Below are 27,253 nucleotides of genomic sequence, written 5' to 3' on the forward strand. Positions count from 1 at the left end.
ACGATACTCTGAAAGATTAAAAATCTCTATGTACAGAAAACCTACGCATACCAATAGATATCTGCATAATCTTTCTCATCATTTTCCACCACAAAAACTTGGAATTATATCTACCTTAGGACACAGAGCACGTTCTCTCTTAAATGAACAAGATGAACTACAAAAAGAAATGAATCACCTCACTCTTATTTTTAAACAAAATGGATACTCTGAAAAAACAATTAAGAAACTTCTTCTGAACCCTCCTAAGCAGTGCACAACAGAGACTATTAATTTTAAAGGTAGCATCTCTATTCCATACATTAGCACAGTCTCTAAGAAAATAGCTAAAGTCCTTAAAAAATATAATATCAGGACCTTCTTCACCACACTTCCAAAAATCCGCTCTCTAATCAGCCATCCAAAACCTACTCATCACAACCTTAAGTACCCTGGAGTATATAAATTGTGGTGTGATTGCAATATCCCATACTTTGGTCAAACTAACAAATCTATTGAACAACGCATAGAAGAGCATAAGAGAGACATCTCATACAAAAGATCTCATGCAACTGCTTTATCCAGTCATGTTCTTTTTTCAAATAATCCTAATGATGACCAACAAAGCCACTCTGTATGCTGGAATAGATCAGAAAATATTTTTCGCTGTGAAGATGAGTTTGAAAGAAAAATCGTAGAATCACGGGAAATCCTACTGAACCCGGTCCACTTAAATAATAATTTAAGTTATAACATCCCAGATAGCCATGCTGCAGTTATTCAATATTGGCGTTCACGTGAACTTGCACGCACAATTGCAACAAACAATGGCACGCCAGTTGGAACAACTTGAAAAATACAACGTTTTTATGTATCGATTATGTGAGGCAATTTGTACCTGTAATTTCCAGTTTGTTTATTTAAATAATTCAATGTTTATTAGTATTCCTTTCCTTTATAAATACCTGAAGAAGGCTGCTATATGCCGAAACTAGTAGTATTTATCATTAAAATCTTTATATGTTATCTCGGTCTTGGAGTCATTAAATCTATTTTTTGAAATGTATAACAACCGAGTAAAAACTAATCGCCACATATATATATATATATATATATATATATATATATGTGATATGCTAACCAAGACTATCACCTACAAGCCATGAATGACCCAACAGTCCATTTAGGACTATGGGAGAAGAAAAAAAAATATATATATATATATATAGAATTCTCGTAGGTTGTCTTTACCTTGCAGAGCCAGTGCCTTTTCATACTCAGACACTTAGATTTCTGTACAATAGAAGTGACTCTTCTGGTCTGCTGCTTATAATTTTCATAATGGACATCATCCTTATGCAGACATTATTCCTTCGACAACATCTGTTTATTACTTTTCTTTTGCTTAAGAAGATTACACATCTATTTGACTCCTACCCTATTTATTCTTTGAACTCTCAGGACACATTCTGATATTGCATCATTTAAGTATTTTTCAAATGCTTCCCATGCACTGTCGATATTCTTCCCATCCAGCAACTGATACCATTCTGCTGAACTCAGTATACAGCTCAGTTGGTCATAATTTCCTGCTTTGTAGTTTAACATGTAACCTTTTCTGAATGGAACCTTCATAAACATAGTCGCTTCCAAAGTGAGTACTGCATAATCACTGTCACCAACTGGAGGCAGAATAGTTACATGTTTAACTGAAACACCCTCTGACACTAATTAAATCTAACACTCTTGAACCTTGAGTTCCTTCTGTCACATGCTGCTTGAGGAAGTTGTCCCACAACAGCTCAATAAATTCATTTTCATTCTTCTCATGACATTTTACTACTACCTAATCAATATTTGGATAATTAAAGTCTCCCATTATGATTACTCTTTTCATGCCCATCCTTTCTATTTAGCAATGTATTTCTTCATCATTAGCAACTGATCTGCCAGGTCTGTAACAACACCCTACTATGTAATTGATCTTATTAGATTCCACCTCACACCAGATGGCTTCAAATTTACTGCCACATGAAATATTGTTACTAGTATTACAATTATAGTTCTCAACCCTAACTGTATTCAAGTCATTCAGTATCATTACAGCGCACTCCCTCTTCTCCTCTCCTGTCCAAATGAATGCTAGGAGTATCAGAAACAAAGGGGTTGTTTCTGATACTCCTAGCATTCATATATAGACATAATAAGCTACCTGCATGCTCTTTTGTATACCCACATCTACGGTCTGCATGATTGCAGCTGGACAACTTGCAGATCTCTATTCTTCTCTAGTGCCTTATACATGCAGATATCTTTGCAAACTCCAAACTCCCTCATTTTTCTCTAATAATTGTACTCAAGTCTACAATTCGCATCTGAAGGCTGCTTAAGTTTTCTTTTTAAAACTTTCTTACATGTTTTTCTTTTCAATATGATATTCAATTTTATTCTGCTCAAAACTAAATAGTGATCACATCCTATCTTGAATCCCTGTATACTGTTGTGTCCTGAACCAGCATGAAGATTTTGCTATCCACAATAATGTAGTCAATGACACATTTCTTATTTCATGCATCTTCTTTTCATGTATATTTGTATACATCTTTATGTTAGAACATGGTGTTAGTGATGTCTGGTAAACAGAAATACAGCCAATACTTACCATCATTTGGAATTGCAAAATCTGTAATTTGGAGAAAATATGTATTTATATTTTTTGTCTTTTTATTGCTGATTTTCAGGCCAAATTTGTTTTATATTCAATTTACTTCAAGTTCTGAGGACTTTACGGGACAGTTAAGATTATAACATGATCTGCATAAAGAGCTGAGTTGATTATCTCCAATTTTGATATCAGGTTTAATGCTACATTCTTTGATAATGTGATCCATATAGATAATAAATAAGAATGGAGATGGTATACATCTTTGTCTTATAACTAATTTTCAATTCCAATCATGTTCCTGTATCTTTTTCAGTTCTAACTGCTTTTGAATATAGCTTCAGTAAGGTATATATCTATGCAAAGTGGAAAAATAAGTCAGCTGGTATGAAGTTGCAGACTAGTTTTATGTTATTTCTTTAATAACTGTAATCCATAAATTTGATAGCAGTACTTTTAATCATTAAGCAACAGCAAAATATAAATTTCTTAGATGTGTACATAAGTCGATGAGTAAAACAGCATTCAGATTTTGATATGCATGATCAAAAGAAACATTTTCTACTTAATAAGAAAAGCTTTATATAAACATTGATATATTATGTAATTAGTTATCAATAATTTTTAGCTTGGTATAGATGGGATCTTTGTGACCTTTTGTTTTGTTTTGTTTTGTTTTTTAATATTTGTTTATTTTTTTATCATTTAGCAAAATATTTCAATACTATTTAATATTATTTCTTTCACTGATTTCTCCTTATTTTTGTTTTCAGTATTAAGTTACACTGTCTATTGAGAAGAAAAAGTCCAAGCTTTACTTAAGAAGATATGTGTAATTGTTGCTGATATGATTACATCATATCCCTTGTTTAGAACCATTTTATCTTGTACAGAATTAATTTTTGTTGTTTCTTTACTTTTTTTCTCTCTTCCATCTTAGTATAAATGTAAGTATACATACTCAGTAGTAAATTATGATAATTTGGAAGTTTTATTTCCTTCCTTTCTGTCCCCCAGTTTACTGCTATGTTTTCATTTAATGAAGAGCTTATTAAAAATTAATAACTCACTTTAGAACATTGTATAATTTATGATAGTGATACTGATATCTCACATAAGATGAGATATCAGTAGTCGTGTTATGTTATTTAGTTTTATAAATATAATCTGCTTTCCTAAATTTGTTTTTGGTCTATTTATAGTTCACTACAAAATATGGAATATACTTAGAAAAGGCATGGCATTTTAATGTATATAAGGTCATTATTTTTGATTCAAAAGTAAATTACAAATTCTTTCTTTCTATTTTAAATGATTTTTTTTCAAATATGGAGTTTTGGAGTTTCCCATGTTTGAGCTAAAAGAACGCTTACGGGACAGTAGTAATGTAATTTGTAGGAGATACCTGATGGATGAAATTTCATATGACTATATTTTGTTATGGAAAGGTGCATACGACCAATAAAAAAAAAATGGTGTTTTATCATCAGTAAAGAAGAAAAATGACAGACTTATAAAGTGTGATGGAATTAGTGATAGGATAATGAGTCTTATATTTAAATGTAATGGAAAACAAATCTCACTTATGCAGGTATACTCACCACAACAAGGTTTAGAGTAAAAGAAGGTTTTGCCACAGAAGGTTACTGCATCAGAAATGCTCTTAAAATTGGAAACAGTTGGTTTGTGAAAAAAGACAAAGTCACAGAATGAAAAAGTATAGTTAATGGTGAGAAAAAATCAGTAATAGATTATTTCATCTTTGATAAAGAGTTGAACAGCGGTGAATATCAAAGTTTTGCCATCATTTGCCTTAGAACAAGATCAGAGGCTTCATATAATATTTAAGGAGAGAGTATACTATTTGAGGAAAATAAAATAGAGCCTGTGTAGCTTTGTCATTTTTGAATGCCCTTTCATTGGAAAGAGCTGGGTTTCAATCCCATCTAGCACCTGAAGAACCTTTATCAGGACTTTTCAAATGAAAGTGAATTAGCTAGTCTCATACAGAGGTAGCAGGGATTTTCATCCCACAAAGCAAGCAAACTGGCCAGAAGAACATACACAATTGGCAGCCACATTATACTGTTATGAAGCATTTTATTAGATAATTAAGAAGCCAAGTTACTTGGCCATGACAGGCCACTGACCCTAACATTCAAGGGAAGATGGGATGGAAATAAAAAAAGGATAGCTTAAGTTATGGATGTTGAAAAACAGATTGAGGTGTAGTTGAGATGGTGAGCAGAAATTGATAATAGAATCATCCATTGCTAAAGAATGGAGCAGGGAAGTCATGGACATTCCCTGCTCCAGTGCCTTAAATGGAGATCATAGGCTTCTTATACCACCTTTAAGGGGTGTATGGAAAATAAATATGGCATGTGTGTGTGTGTGTGTGTGTGTGTGTGTGTGTGTGTGTGGAGGGGGGGGGCAAGAGATGGCTAGAGCTGTGAATGTTGAAAAAGGGTCAGGTAAAGCAAGAATTTGAATCTCAGATCGGGTCCAAGGCTTGAGTTAATTATAGATAATTTAGATGAAGAATGGAAAAAATTTTCAGATATCACTTTGGTTATATGTCTTTGGACCACATTTAGTGTTTTCACAGTGAAAACTAGAAAAAGTACAGAGGCAGATACCAAAGATGATAGCACGACTGTAGAATGTTAGCTATGAGGATAGGCTGAGGGAATGTGCATACTACAGAGTTTGGTGGATAGAAGGTGATATGATTGAGACTTAAACTGTTGAGAGGTGGTTACAGGGTTGACACTGGGAAGTTCTTTTGCTTGGTGGAACAGTGGAAAGAAGTGAGGACAGGGGGCCATCCCTGGAAGTTACAAAAGGAAGTTGTGAGCAAGAGGGTGAGGAGTGGTTTCTTTGTATGGAGCTGTGGAATGCATTGCCTGATAGAGTGAGTGGTGAGAGCACGAATGGTCAAGGAGTGGTAAGATAAACTCTGTGTTTTCTAGGATGGGCCTCCCACAATGAGTCTTTTGACTCCATGGAGGCCTGAATCATAATAATAATATTAATAGCAAGAAAAGTGAGAGCATGGTTTTAAATCATAGGTAATTTCTTAAAGAAAATCAAAAACTTCATATATTTGGGAAGTGTCGTTTCTAATGATGGATGTTTACATTATGAGATATAAAGATTTCATTGGACCAAAGCTTTTTTTAACAGTGTAATTAGTCTTCTTTGAGACAGTGGCATGTAATGTTTTTGATTAACAGAAGATACTTCTTTTTTGCCAATGTTGTCGTATGGAGCAGACTAACAAACATGACTTAACTAGAATATGAGCAATGGAAATGAAAGTTTTGAGGTCAGTGTGGTAAAAAAAAAAAAACAAGAAAAGACAGAATATAGAAATGCTGACATTATGAATGTTTTGGGACCAGAATGCATTGGAGAAGTGATTGTGAACTCATACTTGAAGTGGTTTGGGCAAAATGAATTGAGAAAGAATAAGAAAATGCCAGGAGAAAGACAATGGAAAAGGTGGAGAGACCAGATAATAGAAGACTTAGGGAAAAAAAAAACTGAGTTGGTACAGTGTTCATGAAGGAAGAATATAAGAGGATAGAAAGAACTGGAGAGCTTTGAATCGCCTGACCTGACAGTTTCTGTGTGATCAGTTATTGACAAAGAAAGAAATATGGAGTTTTGGAGAAACTTAAAAGCCATTTTCACATTAATTCAAGTATTTCAAAATACCTTCTTCTCTCGTTCTATAATATTTTCTTTAAAGAGTATTAATTAAACTAGGAAATTGAAATAGGAAACCTATTTCTATCACTCATTTTCAGGAAAAAAAAGATTGAAATTATAAATTCAAGGGTAATTTTTGAAAATTGATCCAAATGACAAGAAAAGATTTTAATTCGTAGTAATAAATCAACTTAAGACTGTATCAAAATTTATATATTCAGATAATAGATTGTGGATGTTATTTATTAGTTATAAATATGTGGAATTAGCATGTTGTACACATTGTAGATAAATTGATAATGTAATTTAATTATAAATAATTTTAATTACAGTTCATTAAACATTCAGTGTGCTATGATTCTTATATTTGAATTATCTTCAGGTAAGCATATATATCGCTAGATATGTATGGTATGAAAATGGTTTACATGAAAAATGATATCTTTAAACCAACTGTTTAATAAATAAATAGAAATGTGAACAAACTGGGATAGTTAAATTAATTTTAATATGTGGCTACATAGCAAAGGTGAATAAATTAAGTTAGGAAAAAATGCATTATGACTGTAAGTGTATAAGGCTTAAATTTGGTCATCCTTCTCTAACACTTCGACTTCACAGCCATCCTTCCTACTGTCAGCCACGTCTTCCTATCTTTCCAAACACTCGGTTTAGTAGATATGTGATTTAATTGCAGTGGCTTAATATTTTGAGTTTACCTGACCTGCTTCTTCAAAGAAACTTTACTTGTAGGACTTGGGATATGCAGGACAGATATTAGATGATCCAGTTTCCCAAACTGGTGGTGCATATACCTCTTGAGATATACAGGAAAGAATCAGGGACACTTCCTGTTTAAAATGAATATTTTTTGTTTATTTGACACCTATTTATCAACTATATAGCTCTTCAAAGGGAAATTTATAAAAATATAACTTCCTTTCATTCTGATGCAAAAATACTAAAATTTTTTTTGATGAACCTGATATGTCTGATGGGAAGAGCATAGTTGGCAAAATTCATTTAGCTGTTATTTTGCGAATACATTTAAGGTTTTGTATAAACTCTTCTATTAATGCTAATTTTAAGGATAAGGATTTTCTGTCAGTTATCTTAGGTCTAGTTCTTGATGGATGATATTATTTATTATTATAACAGAGGCACAATGGAGTGTCAGCACCCTCATACTGAGAGGTCCAATCAATTAACTGGCAACATATTTACTATATTGATTCTTAACTTCATTAAGGTTCTGAGCATTCACAATACATTCTGTTAATGCATTCCCATGTAAAAATATACTCATCAAACCCCCTCCTTTTTTTTTTTTCACTGCACGACTTCCATGGATGGCCTGTTGTTCTTACCATTTCCACTCTTTTTATAATTATCTCTGTATTAATCTAGTTTATTATTATTATTCCGTAACCTTCATGGACTCAGTAGACTTATTGTGGGAGGCCCAGTCAACCACAACATGGCTATCATAATGAGCTTTGAAGTTATTTACACTACCTGCACTCACAATGCATTCAGGCAATGTATTCCACTCGCTAACAACTCTCCACGTAAAGAATCCGTTCCTCACACCCTTCTTCATCACATCTTTATACAACTTATAGGGATGACCTCTCATTCTTCCCATCTTAACATCCACTCTTTTTATAATTTTTTCTGTATTAATCTGATAGAATCCCTTACCTAACTTGAAGGTCTCTATCATATCTCCTCTTTTCCTCCTATCCACCACCCTCTGTAATCCACATTCTCTCAAACACTCTTCATAACCAACACTCCAAAGTCCTGATATCACTTTGGTTATTTCTCTTTGGACCACATATAGTGTTTCCACATCGCAGTGAAAACTAAGTGACCAAATCTGAGCACAGTTGTCCATATGTGGTCCGATCAATGCCTTATATATTGAATTTTTTTTTTTTTTTATTATTATTATCATTTTTTTTTTGTCTGGGTAGTGACCCTTCCCTTAATGCATAACATTAGACATATCTGCAAGGAGATGTGTTTTGCATTATAGGAGATACTGAGACAGAAGTTGTTGGTAGCTTGCTCCACCTTTTGCATCGAGTTGCCCTGGTGTCGTATCACCTTACCCCAGTCCTGAAGATACTTTCAGGCACAAACTTTGTTTGCTCACACTTGGATAAAGGATTAAACTAAATTTATTATAATGCCTTATAAAGAGGCACCACCACCACCTCCTTATCCCTACATGTCAATGTATTTTTTATCATAGCAGCAATACAATGTACAGTCTTTGCAACACATGTGATGTGCCCTCAGAACTTCAATCCACTGTCTACTATCACTCCAAAAATATCATCCACTTCCTGAAGTACAGCTGTCTTTTGGAGATCTTAGTAGTTTACGAATAGATTCTATTGGTTTAAATGTTACTCTTATTTTGTGTTGTTTGAGGAGGCTGGCGAGCTTGTAGGAGATCTTAAACTACTAAGATCTCCAAAAGACAACCACCCTTTCTATAAATATGCTGGAGTTTATAATATTCCATGCTCGTGTGGCTCTAGTTACATTGGACAGACTTCGAGAAACCTTGAAATTGGGCAAAAAGAGCACATTGGCTATGTTAAACAGACAGGACAATTTCTGGCCTATCGTCTCATTTCTCTACAACTAACCATGTCATCGAGTGGGACAAAAGTTGTTCCCCTTACTTAGAGGAAGATTACCATTCAAGAATTTTCAAAGAAGCAGCCACAGTCGCTCGTTCTACTGTCAACCTTAACAGAAATCAAGGCTTAATACTCCCAGAGATATGGAAAACCCTAATCAAATCTTTAAAAACAAAAGAAATGAACTTTAATACGAACTATAGAAAGTTCCTTTTACGCGATACCTGTTTCACTCACGTTCGATACTATTTTATTTGCAATCATTCTAGTCAGTTTTTTACAGTTATTCTTGTCAGTTTTATAGTTACACATAATTGTGAGATTGTTTCAGCCTATATGTAAGTGCCCTGAAGATGCCAACAGTTAAAGTTTGGCGAAACTAGTTGTTAAGTTAATAAAATTGATCAACACTTGATCTGCAAACCAAAAATATTATTACTAATTCTCAGGATCAAGAAAATAAACCTTCATTATCAATATACTATCTATTCCTATCCTCTGCAGTTTGTACATCTTATCATGCCTTTTGTCATTACCCACTAAACTGTAATATACATTCCTTCAACACCTCTATCCTTAAGCAGTTTTCCCTTCATCACCATCATCAAATTCATGTTATGTACCCTCAGGGAGTGTACAGGATATTATGATAGTACTACATTTAAAGTTTACATCATTACTAACTTTCTGTTGGCAATTTTCCTTCAGCTTAATCTGTTATCTATCAGAACGTCAGTATTGTCAGATCTTATATTGATACATTAAGACACTTCTTAAAAATATAAAAGAATTTCATCAACAAACATTCACTTTTTGCCTGGGTCAGTTCTTCTTAGGGGACCTTATTATGTTCATTATAATTCTAGAAACACAAAATCTTTGATGTACGTTGAGCATGGGAATGTCCTTATCTTAAGAAGAAGCAACCAAGGCAAAATTAAGTTCATGTTTGTTGCAAAATAATATTCCTGTAAATAGGACTCCAGAAGTCTACTCACCACAGGTGAGTTATCAGAGACAAGTGGTGAGTGAATTTATTTTCAGCCTCATTCTAAATTCATTTAAAATGTTATTGACTTATTTTCTTCACATAATTTACAAGTTTTTTTCTTCCCCATTTTTAAACATCTCATTCCACTATCAAGTTATTTGATCATATGCAGCCTCCAATGAATGTAATAAAAAAAGTTTTATCTTCGACCACAAGTTAGTAGCTTATGTAATTAATTTAATAAGCTAATTCATTCATAGACTGTTTTTCCCTATTTGCTTGGAGATACCCTCAATGATAACCTTGCTGCTGTTTCTGAAATGTGAATTAATTCCTATCTATTACAGTAGGTGCACTATTTAGCTCTCATCCTCTGTTATAAACTAAAACCTATCCTTTGTGATTTTCATTTGTTTCACTACCAATGTAATTCTTCATTTTGGAGGTTTAATGGAGTATTGACAGCACTAGGAAAGGATTAAAAATTAAATTTAATGTTTCCAATATTTCATCTTCAGAGAGTACAAATAACACTTGTAACACACACACATGCACAAAGACAACACAATATATGCTGAAACATGTGGGTGACTCTAAAGTCCTATCTAAGTGGTGCGCCTTCTTTAGGCATTTATAGGTAGCCTGGGATGTAAACTAGGACTTCTGATAATTATTGTTTCCCAAATGTTCGGAAGTTTTGTGCCTCTGTATTTGTTTAAATTGGGTTGATTTCTGAGTGCCACTGCAGATTCTAAAAACAGTCTTTCCTTATTAAATTTACTATGGTGGAGCATTCCAGAAGATTAGGAGGTTACCTTCCTAATGGAGGTTACCATTAGGAAGGCATGTCACTAACTATAGAGACACCTTCACACAACACCTTCCTTTCCAATGGTTAAAATGGCTAAAAAATGTAAGAAAGCAAAGCATTGTGTAAAATTAGCTAAACAAAAGTCATGGGAAAACGTTGGTAAGAACATTGAAAATAAATATCAGGAAGGTGGTAAAATATTCTGGAGACTATTGAAAAAGCTCAGAAAAAGGAATTAGAGAATAAAGGGGATAAAAGGGGACATGAAAACTGAGGATAAAGATATTCTTGATGTATGGATGCTAAACAATAATGCCAACTGGAATATATATCTTTACTTGAAGTAAGAAAACTATCACAAACCTAAAATGTGGGAAGGCTGCTGGAGTAGATGATATTCGACCAGAAATGCTCACGTATGGAGACATAAAAGTTTTACATTGGCTACACTGCATAATTCAGAAAGCCTGGTCAGAGGGGAGCCAAATTCCAAATGATTGGAGTAGAGTGCTCTTAGTACTCATCTATAAAAAAAAGGGAATAAAGGTAAATGTGAGGAATTTCTCTACTGAGTGTTTCTGGTAAGATACATGGAAGTATTCTTGAGAAATGGCTAAGAAAAATTGTGGAGGAGAAGCCTGGAGAAGAACGACCTGGGTTCTGACCAAACAGAGGTTGTCAGGATCAGATTTTCACTTTAAGACAAATAGTTGAGAAATCATGGGAATATAACAAGGTTCTGTATTTAAGTTTTGTAGATCTGGAAAAGACATACGACAAGGTGCCAAGAAGAAAGCTGTTCTTCAAATCGCTCCAGTTATATGTGTAAATAGGACATAATATCAAGTAATACAGTCTCTATTTGAGTTGTAAATCAGCAATTAGAATTGAAGGAGGTACAGGAAGGATGATTTGATGTTCAGTCAGGTGTGCAACAAGGATGTACATTATCTCCACTGTTATTGTTCATCTCTATTGATCATATTATGAAGGAGAGTGGTATTAAACCTGATATCAAAATTGGAGATGTTAATCTCAACTCATGGAGGAGAAGAATTGGACTGTAAAACATTTGACACACAGATGATGTTATACTCCTAAATAAATCCAGGACAAGTTTTCAGGATTCCCTAACAAAATTGAATAACTGCTGTAATAATTTTGGTATGAAAATCAACATTAAAAAGACAAAGATAATGAAAATAAGCAGAAACATTGGAAACATCAACTGTATTCTGAATGGAGAACCTATAGAACAAGTAAAACATTTTGGCTATTTATGTACATTTTTAGTGAAGATGGTAAATTAAATTTGGAAAGAGACAGTAGAATTAGCAAAGCTGGTATGGTAGGAAGTTAGCTGAATAAGAGAGAGATTGTTCAAAACACTAAACTAGCTATACAAAATTAATAACGGAAAACTCACGTACAAAGATTATTTAATAGTATAATTTTCGCCTGTGTGTCAGTCATCTTCAGTACATATTAAGCTCAAATTAAACAATAACTGACAATTCCAAAAAGCACCACCTAAGTAGCTGGTGTAAGATAACTAAAAAGGTCAATAAATTTCCTAACAAAAAAAAAAAATCTATACAATAAAAAGTTAGGAAAGATTAGCTGATTTGTAAAGTACTATCTCCCATAAAGGGGATAGACGTAAGCCGTCGGATCTGTTTAAGTTAGGAGAATGAAGTAAAGTTTCACATGTTTCTTTATAAAGGCGTTCCACGAGGAATCGACTTTTGTGAAGGATTCCTGTCTTTCTCCAGTGAACTCTATGTCTAGTGAAGATGGCATGTTCTGCAAGTCCAGACTTTTCAGGTTTAAAGTATTCAATATAAGATTGGTGTTCTTCTAGCCGAATAGAGGCAGATCTTCCTGTTTGTTCGAAATAAGATAATCCACAAGAGCACAGAATCTGGTAGACACCTGGATAATTAAGATGTGAAAGCTTGTCCTTAGGAGAAGTGAGAAAGGTGGAGATTTTTCTAAACGGTCAAAAGGCAACAAAAATATTCAGTGGTTTTAAAACTTTTGCTATACGTTTACTGAAGATGTCTGTGACACACAGGCGAAAATTATACTCTTAAATAATCTTTGTACATGAGTTTTCCGTTATTAATTTTGTATCGATATGTCTACTCATAGTATATCTCTTTTAAAACTTATTAAACTAGCTGTATATAAGACAGTGTTCAAACTAATTTTAAATTATGGATTTGAGAGCTGGGTTAGAAATAAAACTCTTAATCAAAGACTGGAGACCACAAGATATGAGAATCCTGAGAAAGATTAGGGAATTGAACAGATGGCATCAATGGAAGTACCATATTAAAAATGAGTATAGTAGGAAAGAACTTGATATTGTTAGTATTCAGGAATGTATTAGCAGAGCTAATCTCAGGTGGTATGGCCACTTAAACAGAATGTGAGAGGAAAGATTAGCTTAACAAGTGTTCTTTGCCAGGATGGCAGGAAAAAGACCCAGAGGAAGACCAAGATGTAGGTGGATTGATACAGTAAAAAATATCTTACAAGACCAAAATGTAAGATCCGATAATATTGAAATATTGACAGATAACAGGCTAATCTGGAGGAAAATTGTTGATAGAAAGTTAGTAATGATGTAACTGTTCATGTAGTACAATCATAAGATTCTGTACACCCTCTGTGAGGATATATGTCAGGAATTTGATGATGGTTAAATTTTCACAAAAAAATGCTGTGACATATTTATGGCTAGAAATCTCTTGGAAAACAATCTAGCTGCTTTTGAAAGGAAGATAGATTCTAAAATTTTTGAACACCTGAGTGCCTTTTTAATATAGCCTATTATAAAGCTAAAATTCAATAAACCATTTATTGACTTCAAAAACTTCACATGCCCAATAGTAGAACAGTATCAAAATGACATGGAATGTAAAGAATTTGTGTCTATTATTGCTGATGTCATTAAACAAAAATTTGTTAAGGAAATCAAAGACTATTAGTGAGTCCTCTTCTAGATACTGTATAAATATTTCAGATGAGAATAAATTTGTTCGTTATGTGAGATAAAAATTAGAAGTGGTATTTGTTTATATAATTCCTCTCCAAAACTCAGCTGTAGTGTACTTTGATAAATGAGAGAGAGTGAAATGAACTTCCATGCTTGTCATGGAAGACTAGTAACCCGTGTGTAGAGGCTTAAGTGCTGTGAGGACATCATATTGGAGGCTTAATGGATTGTATACAGCACTCAGAAAGGATTAAAATGGAATTTAATACTTCCTATATATTTTGTCTCAGTAAATGAGACATCTTCAGGGATTACAAAAAACTAATGTAACATCAGAAACAAATAACACACAATACTAAGCACAACCACGTGGGTGACACTAAAGTCCTATCTAGGTGGAGCACCCTTTAAGGGCGGTTGTAGGTGGCCTGGAATGTAAAGTGGGACCTCTGGTGATAAGCGTTTCCCAAATCTTAGGAAACACTACTATGGTCAGCCAAGCCTGACTGACCATAGTAGTGTTTGCAGATGTATGACTTATGTTCCTCCAGGCGGATAGTGGCCTGATCTGCCCGTCTGTCCAAAGTATGCCAGTTTACATGAACAGGGTACTTTATAGACTCCAGGCACTGAGAGCGGAGGGAACTGATGTTTTGTAGAGCGGATAAGGGTAGCACGTTTGCGGTGGGGCTTAAATGTGTGTAGGTTGTACTTTTTTAAAATCTTGGCTATTTTTTCTGATGTGCCACAGATGTAGGATATGGTGATGGCATTTCTAAACTCTTTCTGAAGAGAAGTCTGAGGGGAGGGGGAGTACCTGATTATTTTTTTAATACTGTGATCATTGTGGCCATTGGAGAGGAAAGTGTTGTGTATGTGGTCAAGCTCAGTTGTAAGGGCGGTTCCACTGGAACAAAGATTGTGGGCTCTCTTGGTAAGAGTTTTAATAATGCCATATTGTTGAGCCATTTGTGAATGTATCTGCCTGTGTGTGTGGGTTTTCTATATACAGTGAAGGAAAGTGTACCGTTGGAAGGCATGTAACTAAGGTGTCTAGGAAGGGTAAACAGTTGTTCTTTTCCTTTTCCATTGTAAACTGGATTCTTGGATGTAGGCTGTTGAGGTGACCGAGGAAAGAGTCTAATAAACACTCTTAAAAAAACGTTTTTCCTTCTGACATCCTAGATCTCTTTTCCTTTTCCATCAATTCTGGTTATTTTTCTTGGAAGAACAAAATCTACAAGCAGATAGAGGGAACTGCCATGGGTTCCCCCTTTCATCCCCTGTTGCCAATTTTTGTATGGAAGAATTTGAAAAATGAGCCATAGACTCAGCCCCTCTCAAACCTTCTATCTGGCTAAGATATGTAGACGATGTGTTCTCTAGTTGGCCTCATGGCCCAGACACATTAGACTCTTTCCTCAGTCACCTCAACAGCCTACATCCAAGAATCCAGTTTACAATGGAAAAGGAAAAGAACAACTGTTTACCCTTCCTAGACACCTTAGTTACACTCAGGAACTCAGGAACGTTCCTGAGAACTTAGCTCTCAGGAACCAACCAAATCTCAACAAATATGGTTGCATTAAGCTTCCTAAGATTTGAGAAACGCTTATCACTAGAGGTCATACTTTACATTCCAAGCCACCCCGCCCCTAGATGGCGCTCCACCTAGATAGGACTTTAGTGTTACCCACGTGGTTGGGCTTAGTATTGTGTGTTATTTGTTTTTGATGTTACTTTAGTTTTTTTGTAATCCCTGAAGATGTCTCATTTACTGAGACGAAATATATAGGAAGTATTAAATTCCGTTTTAATCCTTTCTGAGTGCTGTATACAATCCATTAAGCCTTCAATATGAAGACTAGTAACTGATTAGCAGAAATTGAAACTGAAACATGTAACATGCAAAAAGAAGAGGAAGAAGAAGAAAAAAATGCTAGTGTCCAAAATTAAATGAATACATGCAAGATCTTACAAATTATCACATGTAATTTGAATTTTGACTGTTTTAAATTCTATTAAGATGTTTCTTTGTTGCTGAATTTGAAACAGTGGTAATATATATATAAACCTTGTACCATAATTCATATTATGGACAAGTGAAATTTTTTTGTGACCAGTAGATTTAAGTGGTATTTCTGGAGTCTCGCTGTAAAATTGCTAGCAGAGATCTCTACATAGGCTGTTGCATAGGTAAGTGGGCAAAGGAAAGGAAGCACAAAGGATACCAAAATAAGTGCACCCCTGCTGGATTGAATTGCATGTTGTTTTACAGTTTTTAACCATTGTCAGTCACAAAATTTAAACAGTTGGCTCATGTGAGCCAGCTCCAGAACACCATAAGTTGTAACTTTTGAGAATATCCATTTCACTAATTGTAGAAATTTCTGAAGTAGTTCAGATGAGGAATAGATGATATGAGCTCTTGAAAGAAGATATTTAATAATATCATGCTTTTGTGATCGATGGTGAGCAGAAGTGTGATGGATATACTAACCTGAGATTGAAGATTTGCAAAAGGCAGACAAAGAACAATCTAATTCCCTTTCTGTAAGAAATCTAGAAAAGATATAGCCCCATTTCAGACAAATTATGCAGACTACAACGATGTTAGAGATAATTATTTTAATTTCCCGACATTTCGACCTCCATATTAAGTTAATCATCTGGCGTATATGCATATATATACAGAGACAAGCTATGTTACATTTCACACAGTATGTCAAAGAGACAATGATTTGATCAATGGTTATTCTATTGGACTGACCTCTAGTGAAAAAATAAATAAACAAATACATAAAATAAAATAACTACATCAATAACTATAACAACATCCAAGAACAATTTCGATAGATAGTTTTATTACAGCAAAAGTGATGTCCTAATTTAGCATGAGAGTTGTTATATTAGAGCTAAGATCTATAATCTATAATGGATTCTGTAATTGTAGTATTTATAATTGACTCTTAGGCAGAAAGATTATCCAGGTAGAATATGTGCCTTCCATGTTCTTGGGATTTTTAGACCATCATTATTGTTAAGATTAGAGTGGTCGATAAGAATTTCACAGGCCTTCTTAAATTTACGTTCATACCACATTTTGGTGTAATGTAAACAACAGGTGCCTTTCCAGTCAATTTTGTGTAAATGTAAAGTGTTCAGAGCGTGATCAGAAAGGCCGGCTTTACCATAGTTATTAAATTTAATGTGCCGTTTATGTTCCTTTTTTCAGATAGGGATTGTGCATCCTGTTTTCCCTATATATGGGGCAAATTACAGGTGCAAGATACAATTAAAAAATTACTTCTGCACTGTGCTCCTTCCTCAAGAATTTACGTTTTTACCAAAGATTCACTAACAGAACGTACTTCTCCAGATGATGGTCGAAGGTATAGACAGCTCCAATTATCAACTCCTTTAGTGTTGATGCTAGTTGAAACTAGCATCAACACTCAAGTAGTTGATGGGTCATTCCCTCTCCTATATTAACACACAACATTGTAAAAAAATCAAAGACATCACACTGGGAAAAAAGTGATTTATTAATCAGTTTGGACGTCTCTGTCCTCTTTACAAATGTCCCAATCAGTGACACAATTCATCTGTTAAAGGATAGATTCCCTCCCAGTATCACAGCGCTCTTTGCAAATGTACTACGTTCTGGCTGTTTTGTTTAGCAAGACACTTTCGACCTACATAAAGAAGGCATAGCCATGGGCTCACCATACCCCCCCCCCCCCATTGCTAACTTTTATATGGAAGCTTTTGAGCAATGTGCTCTAGATTCCTTTCCTTTAATAAAACCCAAAGTCTAGCGCTTAGATATGTCGACGATGTGTTTGCTATCTCCCATGACTGCCAGACATTAGACACAGCAACCTAAACAAACAACACAAACTCTTACCACCACTCAACACAAAAACTAGGCATCATTAACACACTAAAAAACAGGGCTTTGAAGATTTGCTCCAATGAAGAAGTACTTAAAAATGAATTAAAAATCATCAACAATACCTTCCTAAAAAATGGCTACAGCCAAAATAGAGGAAAACCTCTTTTTTACACTTTTCAGGGGACTAACGGAAAAAAGTGTAAATAGCAGGAAATGTAAAAAACATTTTATAAAAAGGCTAAAAGTGGATGATCCATAACATGGATCATCCACCACCGCAACTTGAAAACAACCATCACACACTAAATTACATAGCAGAAATTCTGCAATATACCACGTGCTTCTGAATTGTGACCACGAACACCAACACTGCATGCTAGTGAAGCGATATTTCACAAACTGTGGTTTATTCACTGATATCTAATATTCACGAGTAACAACTGTTATTGGTAGAATATGTGATTGTGATTTCACAATTTGTGTATATCCTTGTTCACAATTTCAATATAGCATTGTGAATGTGAAATCACATCACAACACGTTACGGGTGCCACTAGCTAATGACAATTTAAAATTACTGATATGACAACTTCACGGTATCAATTCGTACTGTGGTTGAAAAATCACGGTATCGCTCATCACTACATCACTGCTGCAAGCGTGCAAGTCACCATTAGGGTGAAAACAAAACTACAGCTGAAAGCAACGCCATCTGGGAACAGAAATGCAGAGATTTCTGCAGAAATGAAATCGATTTGAATGAGAGGAAATCGATTCGAAAATCAATGTTACCACCCGAGAAAAAATCGCAAATCATGGGAAATAATGTCCACATCAAGTTGTTAATGGTGGGAAAACAATCTATCGTAAGAATATGCCTTGAGACGGGACCAAACAGAAAATTACATAAATGGCAGGAAAACGTAAATTGCAGGAACGTAAAAACAGGGTTTTACTGTATTATCAACAAAATTCTTCACAAGACCTCGCCTAAAAACAAACATAAATTAGACTACAATAAAACTGTAATCACTCTATACATTAAAGGGATATCAGATAAAATAAACAGACTACTACATAAATACAACCTTAAAGCTGCCTTTAAACCTCCTGCAAAATTAAAAAAACTTGCTCAACTCGTCTAAGGATCCACTTTCTCCCCTGGCCCACCCTGGAGTTTACTGTATTCAGTGCGCCTGTAATTTGTCCTATATAGGGGGAAACAGAATGCACAACTCCTATCTGAAAAAAGGAACATAAATGGCACATTAAATTTAATACTGTGGTAAAGCTGGCCATTCTGATCATGCCCTGAATACTCTACATAGAATTGACAAAGGGAAGGTGTTGTTTAGATCACACCAAAACATGGTATGAATACAAATTTAAGGAGGCCTGTGAAATTCTTATTAACCACCCTAATCTTAACAGTAATGATGTCTAAAAATCCCAAGAATATGGAAGGCACATATTCTACCTGCATAACCTTTCTGCCTAAGAGTCAATTATACATACGATTATAGGTAATCCAAGATTTTAACTTTAATATAACAACTCTCATGTTAAATTAGTACATTACTTTTGCGGTAATAAAACTATCTATATGAAATTGTTCTCTGATGTCTTCATAAATAGAATATAGCTTTGATGTAGTTATTTTATTTATTTATTTTATTTATTTTTTTTTCACTAGAGGTCAGTCCATTAGAATAACCGTTGATCAAATCATTGTCTCTTTGGCATACTGTGTGAAATGTAATATTGCTTGTCTCTGTATATATATGTGCATACTCCAGATCGGGGTTTCTCAAACTTTTCCTACGACGGAACACTTCACAAATCCTGAAATTTTAACGGAACACCTTGGTTAGAGTCGGGTATCATCAGTCTCGTATTCAGTGTAAAGCTAAGTGCACACAATCACCACAGCAGGCTGTATCGCATTGCAAAAATGTGACAGCGCACACTACAGGCATGCCAGGCCACAGCGTATTGCATCACATTGACCTTGCTTGTGACCACACATTTCCTAGAATAGATACCTCTATATTTTACTTGCGCTCAGAGGCGTCGACAACACTGTCAGCTGTCAGCCAGCGGCTGAGTCAAGGCCAGCGCATGCTGGCCTTAATAGCACAATCCACACCCAAAGCGAGGAGCGCCTGATTTTCGACCATGTTTGAACTTGTCACAGCATTTAAAACCATTCCAGGCTCATATTAATTTTGATAATTTTTCACGGAACACTTATTCACTTTCCGTGGAACATAGTTTGGGAAATGCTGCTCCAGATGATGACCTTAATATGAAGGTTGAAACATCAGGAAATTAAAATAATTATTTCTAACATGGTTTTAGTCTCCATAATTTGTTGGAAATGAATGTTGATGACTGTGTAACACTAAAGAAATGGATATAGTTCCATTTGGTTCATTTCCCATAGTGAATCTCATCACAGAATCAAATTCAGTGATGAATGTTATTTTTTGTAAGAAGACTTCTTATTGTGGATGTGATTTATTCTAAATAGCAAGAATATCATCCACATAGCAATGCAGCCAAATATAATAGAATATTGCCTTTGTTAGCTTTGGTGACTTATTTTTTTGAAGAGCACATAAAGCTTTCAATTCTGCATATGAGATATTTTGAGGTGGAAGTTTAGGATTCTGAATAATTTTAGCAACATCAAAATATGTCTTTTTGTCATCATGTGATAAATTAGAGATGTTGTATCTCAATATTGTACATAAAATACAAATGAGGAAATTTTTATTTATTCGTATGGGATTTCCCCCCATTCCTCCACCATCTCTTAGGACTAGTTGAGTCCTCCTAGTGAAGGATTAAGTATATATTTTATGACTGTAGATCTGTGTGTGTGTTTATGGGCTAGTTTGCCTGTTCTGATGAAAAACCCGAGTTTTCAGGTGAAATAAAAAGCCTCTATCTCTGTATGAGACCAGCTAACTCATGTTTAATCGAAAGAGACCAGATAAAGGTTCCTCATCCATGGACAGGAATCGAACCCAGGTCTTTCCACCCAAAAGGCTTCCTATATACCAACTGACCTACAGAGGCTCATGTGGAAATCATTTTGGCCCAATAGAAAATTTCTGGCATCTGGCTGGAATATTGATTTTGCCTTCCAATTAGTGGAAAGTTAGAAAGATTAACTGCCCACTTATTGTGCGGAAGCTTGTTGGAATTAGTACAGCATTGTTGTTGTAGTTATTTAATGGTTGCTGTGGATTAGTTCCAAAGGGTGGAGAGGAAGGAAAATAGTTCCACTGCATAAAGAAGTCCAAGACTGAGGTAGCAAATTATCAACCTATCAGCATTTCAAAAATGTGCAAAGGTACCGGAGAAGTTCGTTAAGAGCAAAATACGTGAACAGGAGAGATACTAGACAATAGGTTTTGAAAATGTTACACTTTATTATATATTATAAAGCTTGTTGGAATTAGTACAGCGTTGTTGTTGTAGTTATTTAATGGTTGCTGTGGATTAGTTCCAAAGGGTGGAAAGGAAGGAAAATAGTTCCACTGCATAAAGAAGGCCAAGACTGAGGTAGCAAATTATCAACCTATCAGCATTTCAGAAATGTGCAAAGGTACCGGGAGAAGTTCGTTAAGAGCAAAATACGTGAACAGGAGAGATACTAGACAATAGTTTTTGAAAATTTTACACTTTATTATATATTATAATTAAGGATGCCAAGAAATTACATTCTTGGTTTCATCCTTTATCCAAATGTGAGCAAACAAAGTTTGCGCATGAAGTAACTTCACAACTGGGCTACTTGTATGTAAAGGCTAATTACTTCACATCAATTGCCATCATACTAATAAATTATATTACACAAAAGATGTGTTATAAATTTCGTACAAGTTAAATTGCAGTACGTTTTTGGCAAAAGTTACAAATTTCCTAAAGACATAGTTAAGGAAATTTGTAAGGAACTAATCTATAGTACTTACAGAAAACTGTGTGAATAAACATTTCAATATGGAACCACCCTGAACTGTTATGCACCTCTCATAGTATATTCACATGGTACCATTCTTACCACCAAGTGATTCAGAGCAAGGATAAGGATAATTCAAAAATCTTGGTTATTTTCTGGAGGGAATTTTAAGCAGCAATGTATTCTCCCTATTGCATCCCAAATATGTTCTATGGGGTTGAGATCTGGGGAGCATGCTGGCCACTCGATTCGATTAATATCTTTGGTCTCAGGAATTATCTCCACTGCTCGTGTGCAATGTGGTGTGGCATTGTCATTCATAAAAATGAATTCTTCAATGAATTTGCCTACAGCACCATGGAACAATCAAACATGACATGAAGAACTTGGTTGCAGCATCATTCACCAGTCATAGACACTTTCTCCAGCACTTGTAGCTCGGTACATTGATTAAGCATAATGCCTTCCCACACCATGATCCTAGTATCTATTCCTTTAGTATCCCTACACCACAGTCTCTATTCCTTTTAAGAAAATTCTCGTGATGGTAAGCAGTACCACTTTCATGCCAGATCAAGTGTCATCTAGAATCAAAGGAAAGACTAAAACAACTCTCATCTGTAAAGAGTACATTAGCCTATTGGTGTCTTGTCCAATTTTTGTAGATACAACACCACTGAAAATGTGCTTTTCGATGAGCTGTTGATAAAGGAACGCAGACTATAGTCCTTCTGGCATATAGGCCTACCTGTTGCAGACATCTTGCCACAATTTGTTGAGATATCTGTGTACATGTGTTTGAATGCAGCTGACTTGTGTGGTGTGTCAATTATGTTTTGCTGTTATAACCAAAATCTGTCTTCATGCTCCAATCTTAGAATGAAGGCGACCTCCGAGCAAATGTAGGTCAACCCCCCCCCCCCCACCACCAGAACACATTCCATTGGTTTGAAATGCTGACCAGAGCCTGGATACAGTGCTATGTGAGATTCCAAACTCTCTCTTTCTCTCTGGCAATATCAGTAATTATGCAGCCTTCTTCAATCTTTCCAGTAATTTTTCCCTGGAAAGCTTGAAGAAGGCCATAATCTTGCAATCTCTCAAAGACATTATAGTTTGCAACTCTATTCCTTCATGAAAGGAGCTCCTTCAAACACATCTTTTGGCTTTTTCCCTGTTGAGTGCTACCATGTAACCCCTTTTGCAGGTAATTTAGTTATACAAATTGCCATGAGCTGATTCATCTGAATTCGTGGTTGTAATCTTCAGAAATAGTTTTTTTTATTGACTGCTTATATTTCGTGTGACTTCCTGGCCAAAAGAAATAAAAAAAAAATAATAATAAATAAATAAAACCAGTTCATGTTAAACCACTCCGTATTTATGGATTACCAAAAATCCACAAACCTAATATCCCCCCTATATCCCCATAGTCGATAGCATAGATAGTCCCACATATAAACCGGTTGGCTAAGTCACTTTCTCCCCTTACAGGCAACTTCTCTACTTTTGTAAAAACTTCAATCCATTTCAAAACACTAGTTTGAAAATCATATCCTTAAAAATTCAGACATAATGGTTAGTTTTGATGTCACCTGTTTATTTACCAATGTACCACTTATAGACACTCTTGATTTGATCAAGTCTAAATTTCCCCCTGATATCTTTGAATTATTTAAATTTACTATGTATGCAGGTTACATAATTTTCTCCCCATGCAGGTTTACATGGGGAGGAAAAATCTAAAATCTGCAAACAGATTAATGATACTGCTATGTGTTCCCCCCCCCCTCATTTAGCAAACTTTTACATGGAACACTTTGAAAACAAAGTACTTGCCACAGCTACATACAAGCCACTAGTGTGGTTATGCTATGTAGAGGTTTTTTTTTATCCATTTGGCCCCATGGACAAGACACTGTGGATGCATTTGTCACCTACCTAAACAGCTGACACCCCAAAGTCCATTTCACAGTAGAAAAAGAATCTAATAACTGTTTACTATTTCTTGACACATTAGTCACCCACCTTTCAGATGGATCACTATCTTTTTCCATTTACAGAAAGCCAGCACACACACACACAGGAAGATACCTACATATACAATCACATCATCATCATCCAGTCCAACAGTATGGCATTTTAAAAACACTTACACACAGTGCCAGAGCCATTTGGTCTAACAATACAGCTCTGTTCACAGAACTCAAATATCTGTGCCATACGTTCTTGGCCAACAGCTACAATTCCTACATTACCCCTCTCTCCGCTAATACACAGGAACACAACATTACCATTTTTATTCCCTGTCAGAGGTTCATCAGAAAAGATAGCCAAAGTTCTGATGAAACATTATCTTTACACCACATTTAAACCTCGTGTTAAACTAGCAACTCTGATCCACTCGCCTAAGTATAAACTTCACCCTCTAGCATATCCTGGAGCATATGAAGTTCCCTATGACTTGGCCTACTATGTGCAAACAGGGAGATCAGTTAACATCTGCCTGGAAGAACATAAAAAATACATTCACTAACTACTATTACTGTGGCAAATCAGGACTGACAGACCATGCTTTGGACATCCCTTCACACAGGATTAGATGGAAGAAAACGAATGAGCTGTTTAGGAGCTGGTACAGACCTGAAAGATTATTTTTTGAGTCAGCCATGGCTTTAAAGAATTCTAACCTGAATAAATATTGTTGCATTAATTTGCCAAAAATTTGGGAGACTGTTATCTTAAGAGCAACTCCCACATAGTTATGTTTTTTTTTTTCTTACAACATTAGCAGGGTTTACACGCAATTTACAGACAAAAATTACTAGTTGTGGTGGTGTTGGAGGTGGGCGGTAGATGGCGTTGATTTGTAGTAGAGGTAAGGTGTAGAGATAGTTGAAGATGTCCTCCCGCGATGAGTCTTCGGACTCCTTGGAGGTATCAGGAATAATAATAATAATAATAATAATAATTAGAGGGTGCCAAAATAGGACTTTAGATCTTTTGTCTATTACAATTACAACTGTATTGTTTCACTTACTCACTATAGCATATACAAGCTGTGTTGTGCTCTAATGATACTGATTTGAGATTCAGCAAAATATAAGCAGTTAATAAGACATCTTTTGATAAAATTGTTTGGTCTTGTTAATACCATTAAAACTAAGTCATGAATAATCATTAACACATAAAACACATAAGCTAATCTGTTAGATCTTCAGAAATAGTGTTCGTCCTTAGGTTTTGGACACCAGTTTATGTCTTTATAAAGACTTGGTAGACTCCATTTTGAGTACTGTACACAGACCTGGTTGCCTGGGTATCTTGGGGATGAGTAGATGTTGGAGAGATCCAAGGTGAGTGTCCAAAATGGTGGCAGATCTATGGAATGCACCTAATGAAAATAGGTTGGAGATTTATGGGTTACAGAAATTGGTTGACAGAGAAAAAAGGTGTGATATGATTGCAATATACAAATTACTGAAGGGTTTTTCAAGATTAACATAGAAAACATTTTTCCGAACAGGCCTGGTGGTGGAAAACCCTTGGAAGCGGCCACCCTTGAAAACTGAGTTAGCATTTGCTCCTACAGAATCTAACTCAATTCCCAAAAAATTTGATCCTCACATCTCCACTAACCACACTCTTGACAGCAAGGGTGTAGTCAGTGTAGTTAGCAGGTGTGCGATGACTTGGTCAGTTGTAAATGAGTTGAATAGGCTTCCAGATTCTGTTGTGAGTGCCTTGACTATGAATGATTTCAAAGCAAAGTGTGATAGAATGGACAAAGGATGTCAGTTCAGTGCGGAAAAGTGTAAGGTTATGCATTTTGAGGTGAAAGTGAGTGCAACATGTATGCTTGGCAAAATACGAAGGATGTGTTTGTGAACAGACTAAACAGGAGACGAGCAAAAGTGTGGATTTGTAGAAAGTGCAATATTTTGTGACTACAAGTTAACAAATGAGAAACAGACTGAAGTAATGAAAGAAATGAACACTAGTGAAACTGAGGGAGTGAAAAAAACTGCAAGAATGAAGAGGCAAAAGTAAGTGATAAGGAAGCAAAAGGAAATATGAATGAGGAAATAAGGTGCAGAAGAATGGGAGGCAGCGAGACTCTGGAAGCGGCAGAAAGTGAAATTGCTGGTGGGTCACCATAATGATCAGCAATCTGCTTACTTATTATAACAAGGTGATAAATACATTGGACAAGGGGATGCATACACAGAAGTGTGTTTAGATTTTGCAAAGGCTTTTGATTGATTGCCACATGACAAACTAGTAGTTAAACTGGATGGGATAGGATTGGATAGTTGATGAGTAGATTGGCTGTCTGTCTGATAGGTTGTGCATAGGGGAGTGATATCCCAGAAAAGAAAAGTCACTAGTGGTATGTCCCAAGGGTTTGGTTTGGGACCATTGTTGTTTAATTTGTATGTAAATGACATTAGAAATGGCTTAAATTGTGATATATATATACAGTTGTTTTCAGATGATGTAAAGTTGGAGAGAGTTCTGATATGTACAGTAGATATAGCTTTCCAAGAGGACCTAATTAGACTGTCTGAGTGGGTGAGTGTGTAGAGATCAATGTTGCAAAGTGTAAAGTTTTAAAATTTGGGAAGCGAAGATGGGATGCAAAGTATAGGATTGATGTGGAAAATTTGGAGGTGGTTGAGGAGATGAAGGATTTGGAGATTGTGGTGGATAGAGACTTGAAATTTCATAGGCATTTAGCTAAAATTGTGATGATGACATGGCAGATTATGGAAATGATGCAGAGAGCATTGACATGTAGAAGCAAGGATGTTTTGATTCTGTTGTACAAGACTTTGATCAGACAGCATATCGATTACTATGTAGAGATTTGGTTGCCAGATTTTCAAAAGGATGATGAGATATTGGAGAGGGTCCAGAGATGATTGACTTAGTTGGTTTCTGGTCTCTGGAATGTGGAATATGAGGACAGATTGAAAAATGCAAGTTACAGAGCTTGTGGATAGAAGGAAGAGGAGAGACATGATCGGGATGTAAAGTTGGTAAGAGATAATTACCAGATTAGCATAGATGAGATTTTTCATAGAATATCTGGAGACGAGGATTAGGGTGAGAACGAGAAGCCATCCTTGGAAGCATGGAGAGTGGTGGATGTGGAATGCATTACTGAGAGTGTGGTGAGCACAGGGACAGTGAGTGTTTTTAAGTCGAGGTGTGATGAGCTGTACATGTGAGAGTAGGACCTCCCAAGATGAGTCTCTTGACTCCATGTCGATTCTGTTGATAATAATAATTTGTAGGAAATTTATGACATATTTTGTGTAATATAATTTATTAGCATGCTGTCAATAAATTTATGTCCACATTTGGCTGTAGTCATGCAAATGCTTTCAGATACAGGTAAAAATGTAGTGTGTCCTTTTGGACACCAGTGGACTTGTAGATGAGTCTCCCTTCTGTAGATGAGTCTCCTTCTACAAGTCCACTGGTGTCCTTTTGGACACCAGTGGACTTGTAGAAGGCTGTTCCAGAGGATTGCAGTAGATGAAATGAAAGACAAAAGGAGAAGCAGGCTCATCATG

The 27,253-nt window shown here is 35.4% G+C and overlaps 1 protein-coding gene across 2 annotated transcripts in view; it reads left to right on the top strand.

The window, feature by feature from the left end:
• LOC150096359 (AP-1 complex-associated regulatory protein-like) overlaps positions 1-27,253 on the top strand; it is a 171,339-nt gene that overhangs the window by 49,767 nt on the left and 94,319 nt on the right. For both annotated transcript variants that reach the window (XM_090409375.1, XM_090409376.1), the window contains exon 3: positions 3,415-3,588. The gene's annotated coding sequence lies outside the window, so the exon portion shown is untranslated. The remainder of the gene's footprint in view (positions 1-3,414; positions 3,589-27,253) is intronic.

Source organism: Typopeltis vanoorti, chromosome 19, assembly GCF_054136105.1.
Source record: "Typopeltis vanoorti isolate ZY-2024b chromosome 19, IOZ_Tvanoo_1.0, whole genome shotgun sequence".
NCBI classification, from domain to species: Eukaryota; Metazoa; Arthropoda; class Arachnida; order Uropygi; family Thelyphonidae; genus Typopeltis; species Typopeltis vanoorti.